This window comes from Polyergus mexicanus, unplaced genomic scaffold (genome assembly GCF_030449975.1).
Source record: "Polyergus mexicanus isolate NDT 795.1 unplaced genomic scaffold, iyPolMexi1.0 SCAF_27, whole genome shotgun sequence".
NCBI classification, from domain to species: Eukaryota; Metazoa; Arthropoda; class Insecta; order Hymenoptera; family Formicidae; genus Polyergus; species Polyergus mexicanus.
In genome coordinates, this window is record NW_027223347.1 from 782,815 (window position 1) to 791,665 (window position 8,851).

The window sequence follows — 8,851 nt, forward strand, 5'->3', positions numbered from 1 at the left end:
CATTTTATAGCCTGAATGACATAATCATTATTTATTAATAATCATGTTATTAAATCAACTTATTAATTATACAGATAAATTTATATATATACGCATTATCAATATGATTTATTAAAAAAGAAATCGAAATTCTCGTCTAATATTGATGTTTGATACGCATATATAAATTGCATCATGATGAAAAAATGGATGTAAATTAAGAGTACATAAAACACATTTACACATTTTTTAAAACTATATGTTGTATGTGAAATTATAATTATATGTTGCGTTAAATATTTAGATTAATCAAATTTAGCGATTGACTAGTTTTTTTTTTTTTTTTTTAATATTGTACACACAATATGTATAAAATATACACATTTAAAGAAGAAACATGAATTCAATTAGAATCTAACGTATGATAATCGAAGATTATGCATTGTCTCTTGAAAATATTAAAGTTTTAATTTCAATCAATAAAGAGATACATTTTATAGAAATTAAAACTTAATACAGAGAAAGAGAGAAAGAATAGATTGTATGATGGAAGACGAGGATCTTTGTAATCTAGAATTTTAGCGCTTGGCGTGATATCGCTCCTGTTATTTTAATATTCCATTACTTCAATATTTTATTGAATTTATGTTTTAATAATATACAAAATAAAGAAAGAGGAAGAGAAAAATGTATTTTTTCATGACTATCGCAAATACTGACGAAAAGATTCGCAGCAACTTTGCCTATAAACTTTTTATGCGTTTCCGTGAAGTAATTGAAACATAAATAAATTATTTTTTTATTTATACATAAAAAATAATAAAATAAAAAATAATAATTTGAATTCTCGATCTATGTGTGCTTTACGTTGTCAATGGAGACATCTGTAGAACGAACGATTAACCCGTTTGTACACCTACGCAGAAATAGTGAGTCAGATTCTATCAGAAGACACGCATATTAGCATAAATAAGAGACGTTTGTGTATCTCTATGTGCGTATTTGTATGGAAGTCACGTTATAGTAAACTCCTTTACCGATTGACAGATTCTCCTCTATCGACTATAGAAAAAATACGAAGGGGCATGAAATTGCGCCGTGAGAAATATGCACGTGAGAATATAAAGTGTATACATTGATGGCTATTGGTGTTAGAATCATTATCAGGTTTTACGATAACACGACAATCCGTAATAATAATTCATGCAGCGCATACTGATAAGCAATTTTAAAAACGCAACATTGACATTACACGATTGCGCAATAAAATTGTAACGCAGATTGCATCACTAAGTTACAAATACGAGTTCGCGCAAAAAATAATAATAAGCAATCAATAAAAACATGATAATATTCCGTAATTAATGTGAAAGAGCGTTAGAGTTACATATTATTTCAATCGGAAGAATGATAGATATAAAATATATTTTTACAACATAATTTATATCAATATATACTCATATAGAAGAGGCATGTGCAAAATATTGGATGTATTTCATTTAATATGCAACGATCGATAAATTAATTTAATCTCGGGCAATGACCGATTCGGGGTCGATTTATGTTAATTGTAGAGAACGATATTATGCAATTATCGAAATAGAAGATATGTGACTGAAATTCATAAGAACTTTTTTAATTAGAAAATCTTAGGGACTTTATTGATGTTGTTGCCAGCAAATGAAGATATTGACTCTTATCTCTCTTTCTAAAATGATTTATCTATTAAATGATGATTTAATTGAATTAATGCAAATAAATGCACAAAAATAGAAACATTACATACTATTCACTGAGAAGAAGAAAAGGGATGAACGCGAATAGAGACGTCCTATGCTTACGGCGCCGACACGACCGACTAACTGCATGACATTGCTTCGGGTCGGGCACGACTTATCGATTTTACTCTTATGTTAGTGTAGACCTCCGGAAAAATTTGTCCCAATTATCGTTACAGTATTATCTACAGTACTACCATATCATCGCAATTACTTGTCCAATCAAATCAAATGGCATTTGTTCTTATAAAGAATATGTTACGAAACTAAACATTATATAAGAAAATATATATGCGGATCTTTATAATTGCTAAAAGGTATTATCTAGCAATTTGTCAGAAATGCAAAATTGAAGATAACATAGAAGGAAGCATTCCGCTTTACATGATATATTTTTCTTAACTTTCCATTCTGCTATTTCTATGTATATTTTTCACATTATGTTTGTTATCGCTCTCCGCGAAAAGCTATTCTTTTTTCACCTTTTTAAGCACACGTTTTAATTGGTTGATATATATTTAATCGATGTTTTTTTTTATTCGCCTACACAGTATTGTATCAATTAGAAATATTAGAGAAGATTTCTAGAATTTATTTTCGTCGTGCACATTAAAATAAGATAATACAAAAGCAGAAATAGTTTGAGATAATAACACGCGCGCATATTTGTATCTTTATGAATTCCGATTTATATATGTCATTTCTGACACATATAACAATGTGAATGTAAAACAATGTGAATGAGCAACACCATTTCTACGTGATAATTTTAATATTTTTTGCATTTCCAACTAAAATTATATTATATTTTTTTCTAGTAGCGTTATTTCCTGTATCTGATAATCTAATACTTTTCTCGGACAATTCTTTAAATTAAACGTTTCAATTCTTTGAATTATTATCTTTTTGATATAGTCTCGATGTGTAACGTACGTAAATGTGTGTATCACAATACGACAAATTTATATCAAAATAATTACTGATAAATAATACAATACAAGAAATCTTGATTTTTAGCACATTGTATATAAAATTGTAGATATATTCCTTGACATGCCATGCAATTATCAAACGGTATTTAGGTTGGTTACACAAGGCGTATATATATTGTCACAATTGATTTTATTTAACGTCACTCTAAGATTAATGAATGGCTGCACGTGATATTATTTGTGTACCAAAGTCAAAGCTAGCCAAAAATAAACTTGCTTCTTATATAAATCGTTATTAAATATCAAATAAATAATTTTAACCTACATTTTAAATTTAAATAAAAGCCATAAAGTTCCCCAAAAAAAAAAAAAAAATAATTGTTTTTAAATCTTTTCTTGTAAAAATCTTTAGGAGTAGCTTCTATATTTTGTTTTACATATGTATTATAATATAATTAAAGAAAAATTGTATTTTTAAACCAATTAAGAAAGCCTTTATTCAACTGCATCCATTATACTATGTAAATACTTGTGGAAAATTGCGTAAAAAAATGTATAATAATTTTTTTAAATAATCTCAAACTTTAACTATATTAGTTCCAAAATTACTTACTGATTTAGTCAGCACAAAAGCTGCAGCAATGAATATGAGTATAGATTGTTTTTCTTTTTTCTTTTTTTTTTTGATAATCAAGTCAATCGAATAGTATAAATAAACATATAAATGTAAACAGATCAGCCTCGCGTGCTAAATCGAATCGATGTCGATTATACAATTGCTAGAAATATATATATTGCATATTCAATTAAAATTTCATAAAATCTTACTTTTGTCTCGTGGCCTAGCGTTCTTCGGAGAGCCAATAGGTTAGTCAAACTACCGTAGATCGGAATTTCTTGCACACAGTTTGGAATCTTCCGAGACGATATGCGCGGACAGGAAGCAACCCGACGAACGTGAACGTACTGCGACTTCGAGGCGCGACTCGCAATGTTCCTCACGCAGCTGGTATCTCCTCAAGGACGGAGTAACGGTGTCACCGGCGTGAACGGCACCGTAGTGGAATACGACGGGTCCAGGAGGTGCCTTCTTTACCTTGACCGGTGGATCGTGCGGTGATTTCTTCCCTAGGAAGCACTTGCGATGAAAAACAATACCTGCGCGAAAATGTTTCCCTTTTTTTTTCGCGAAAGCGCGAAATAGCGTTGACTAGGAAACGCGTGAATGGTGAACGGAATGATCGTGGCGTAGTATGGACTGCCGTAGCGAAAGACCGTGGAGAACAACGCGGTTGAATATATCGGTCTAGCGGTTTGTCGATATTGGTATGAGCATGTGTAGGTGCCTCCTCCGCGCTAATACGTAAATATATGCGTCTTTGATGTGTGATCGCGCGTGGTGGGGCCTTGGCGCGCGCGTTCTTCATCTCGCTCTTTCTTTTTCTCTCGCTATCACTCCGTCTTTCTTCCCCTGAACAAACTTTATATATACATGGAAAGTAGCGTGCAGGCGTATGCATGAAACCTACGCAATATACGTGCACGAGATTGTACTTCTCGGAAAACGAGGAATGGAGAAGCAGCAAAATTTGCGCGTTATGCCAAATTTCCGATAATCATGATGAAGCGATATTTAAATTAACGATTTTTATTTTCATTATATAATAGTTTTTCTATAAAATGTAGGTGTGTCTGTCTTGCCTATATAAATTATAGAAGCATGCACGGGAAAGAAAAATGCTGTTGCTTCAATTAAAGTCTACGCCACGGGCTGCCAATAAACATGCATAGGTCATTCAATGATATTTTTATTGGACCGAATGTCTGGATAGTTGTTTTAATAATTCAGATATTTGGATCAATCGAAATATCGTTGAGTGACCTATGCATATTTATTGGCAGCCCGCGGCGTAGACTTTAATTGAAGCAATAGTATTTTTTTTCCGCGTGCAAAATTACACTATAAAGCGTTTAAACATTCGAAATGCCAAATATGAAGAGATTTGTTAATTAATAACTGAATTTTTTTGTGTTTTAATCTTGTAATTATATATGTGATTAAAAATTTATATGATCTAAGTAAACCTCAAGACATTCATAAAAAGATTACCTTTTCGGAGTTCTATCTTTTCTTACCTTTCGGAGTAATTTTCCCATTGATAAAATAAGATATTCTAGAAACATTTTAAAGACATTTTATTAAATATCTTTTCGTGCATGTATAAATAATATTATATTTATATTTTATTAAATATCTTTTGCTGCATGTGTATAACAATGGTATATTTATACTTTATCTTCATATCTTAATGAGTGTAACATATAATATAAGCAGCGGCACAGAGTTGCACATAGGAGATGAAAATTATGCGAAGACTTACGTAATAATTGCTAATCAGAGGATATTTACTATCCGCTCTAAAAACATCTATTAACAAAACCGGTTTGTGTAAAGTTCCTTATATATATAGTTAGATACTGTAGGACATTGTTATATCATCTATGTAATCTATATATATAGATAACAAATCTGTATTATATTAACTTTTCAATGCTTTTTTAATATATTTAATGTAATAAAAATAGAGAGAGAGAGAGAGAGAGAGAGAGAGAGAGAGAGTAGAAAGTGATCTCTATTGTAAAAGTTTAAATGTCTTAATTGGATTAATTATTAATTAATTCAATATAAAATTGCAAACATAAAATCTTTCTTATACAGATAAGATATTTCATGACCTTTTTTCAGTTGCTATTAAATTAATAGCATATCAGTTCATTGTACAAAAACATCATAAAAGGAAAAATTCTTAGAATCAATTTAAATTTAGTAGTCTGGGAATTTATCTCAAGATAGTCACTGCTTTCATATTAGTCTATTGCGTAGGTCTAAAATTAAACGCCTAGCAGTCTTTGAGTCAAATTTACTGATCGTATACTTAGCGTATTACGAAACGTTTAGAAATTAGTTTAGAAAACGTGTCAAATTTCTAAAACAAAGCTTCTTACTCAAACCAGAAATATCCGGTATATTTTTTTATGAATATATGGTGACATAAATATTTTAATAATATATTGATTTTATATTTAACAAAATAATTATATAATGTTAATTGTATGAATAACAAGAGATTTTTTTTTATTAGAAACAATAGATAGTAAAAAATTTACATGAGAATGTACTCATATTTACAAAATATAAAATTAAGGCTGCTTAGTTATATATAGTCATCACACACACACACACACACAAAATTGTAAAAGAAATATTAGAAAAATTGTATTGATCAAAAAAATCAATATATTTCCGATAAACCTACATATTTTTTTTTCACTCGTTTGATTTTTCTAGATAATTGTGTTGGTATAGTATTAATTATATAATTAATAAAATTATATAAATTTATATAAAATTATATAAAATTATATTAATTATATAATCCATGATTTTATTTTTACATAACGTTTTTTTTATTTGGAACATAATGGAAATCCACAGAATACAAATATTGCGTAAATGTTTTTTGCTAGACAGTATTGCTCATCTATGCAAGACCGGAAATTTACCGAGCGATTGTTTCATCTAGAAAATTCCACCTAGTCCTTGATTATAAACATAGAACCTAACGATTAATTATGCATTTTTTTGTGTATTGTTTTATCGATTATCTTGCATCATTAAATCGAGCATTTATTCGATATTAGATCATATAATCTACGCAATTATTATACCTGCATTAGTAATTATCAATAATAAGACCAAACGCTGTTTAGATATGCTAGACATTTTTATTTGAAATGGAATAATGTTGCTCGAGTCCTTTATTTTCAGAATAATGCAAATCACACACTGAGCTTAATTAACGCTAAAGTTTAAATGTGATCTTCTCATCAAATTTCAATTAGCTTCTTATTATATAACGTACTGTTTAGTTATGAAATCACAGCTCAGTGACCAATGCCTAGATACTTCAATTATAAAGGTTAACGCAAATTTTTAGATAATGATAAAAAATTTTATCTTAAAAAAAAAAAATCTATACATATATACCCCAAAAATTAATATAATCCATTCAAAAATTTTTTTTTATTTAATTATCCTTAATTTCTTGCATTAGAAAATATATAAAATACACATTTTCTAACAAATTTTTATTAACAAAGTAAGAATTTAAACTGTATTAATTATGTCGTAAAAATTATAGTTACCGGATATTTTTTTTAAAAATAATTTTGATTGCAGTTACACATGCAGCATAGGTCCAAACTTATCTGTTGATCATTATCGGAAAATGCACGCGTTGCGTATGAATAATTTATTTAGAACTCTAGAACTAAAGAGAGAGAGAGAGAGAGAGAGCGAGCTCGCTCGCCTTATCCATCAGTAGGCAGTCCGGTTGGTTTCGGTTCGTTCAGCTTTGTCGCTTCGTAGAAAAGCTACGAGGTCGTCTCGTAACTCGATCCCGGGAAGCGATTCCTATGAATTTTCATGATTTGCTAGAATAGACGGTAATTTACGCGGAACCAGTCCACATTTTCCGCGAGTTTAGTCTCGCATACAGCTCGCGCGAGAAGTATCCTATAGGGAGGTACACCTTACCCCAGAAAAAGACAAATAACGGTACATTATTCTATGTACACATATTTTTCTCTCTCTCTCTCTCTCTCTCTATGGATTGCATATGTATTACGCAATGCATATGCAATATGTAATAACTGTGTTACATGTCAAAATACACTCGCACAATAAACGTATTTATAATTGTTATGTTGTCGCGTGGGATATGTATGATATTATAATATATGATAATATGGTTTCGTGTATAAAAAATATATGTATATTAAAATACAAGAACAAATATGGGAATGTATCTTCTATGATAATATATAATACATTTTGCGTGTGTGCCTAATATATATATTTTTTTATGTTGTAATTAAATAATATTGATAAATATGCATCTTTCTTAAATGCGATAAATGACATTGTATAAATTTATTTTTACATTTACACACACATATTACTTTTCAATTTTTGAAAAATTTTAAGATTAAAATATATAATTCTGCTGTATAAAATATATTTGCATTTGACTGCTATGTCAAGTTTTCAATCGATAATATGCTTGCGAAGTGTACCGTAGCGAGTATATTGGTGTTTGTGGATGGTATAAATGGTGTAACCAGCCAATGGTAGAACCAGTATTCAACAATGCCACGCCTCAACAGCCTCAGAGAGATCAGAGTACCTGGACCAAGAGGATGCTGCCAAAGCAGATAAATAATTGTCCTAGCAGCCCAGGCTGCTGTCAATATTCCTCGTGTCAATATTAAAACTTCCATACACATTTGAATGAAATTGTCAAGGAAATGAGATATTTAAATACTGTATCGGACGAACAATACAACATATAGATTTATCTTCGATAGAAATGTGTACAATGCTTATCAATCTCTAGCAAAGTTTAAAATTTAAAAAAAAGTTATAAGTAAGTTAATTTATTTAAATCAAAATATTCTGAAAGAACAGACCATACTTCTCCAACGAGAGGAGCGTGCTGCGGAAAATATGCAACGGGTAGCCATTATTATTGCAACGTCAGGGCAAAATGGTGGACTACATAGCGAAGAAAGTAAGAGTGGCGAGCGAGTAAGAAAAATTGACAAGGAAAGGATTATAAATGCAAGAGATAAAATAAAAAATTAATTAAAATATTGTTATTATAATAATCTCAGGAAATGTAAATTATAGATAATTATTTCAAGATATTAAAGATTAAATCTTGTAGCACATTTTATTAGATGCGACACATAAATTTTATTGTGCAATAATAACGCAGATCTTTTGTAACGTTGCAATCAGCATGATAAGCATTGCTTACTGTCAACAAAGCGATGCTATTCTCTCCATTGAAATCGTAATTAAGGTCTCGTGTTGCTCGATCCATAATCGCTGACTCGAAGATTTCAACGTCTCTGGACAAGAACTTTATTTCGTCGGATCAAAGTAATAAATATCATATATTAAATATTAAAATCATATTATGAATTTATTCTGAAATGAAAACTTTTTGCTCTAAATATTGTATTTCCAGTAAACAAGATAAATGTTATTTCATATATTTTATTCTATAATTATTAAATTGTAAAAATGCAAACCAAGTA

The 8,851-nt window shown here is 29.8% G+C and overlaps 1 protein-coding gene across 3 annotated transcripts in view; it reads right to left on the bottom strand.

The window, feature by feature from the left end:
* LOC138943583 (uncharacterized) overlaps positions 1-3,986 on the bottom strand; it is a 44,535-nt gene extending 40,549 nt beyond the window's left edge. For 2 of the 3 annotated variants that reach the window (XR_011448500.1, XM_070314540.1), the window contains exon 1: positions 3,518-3,986. The gene's annotated coding sequence lies outside the window, so the exon portion shown is untranslated. Of the gene's footprint in view, positions 1-1,765; positions 1,981-3,517 lie in introns of those variants that run through there. The other variant, XM_070314541.1, reaches the window with a different exon arrangement.
* Between the last annotated feature and the right edge of the window lie 4,865 nt (positions 3,987-8,851).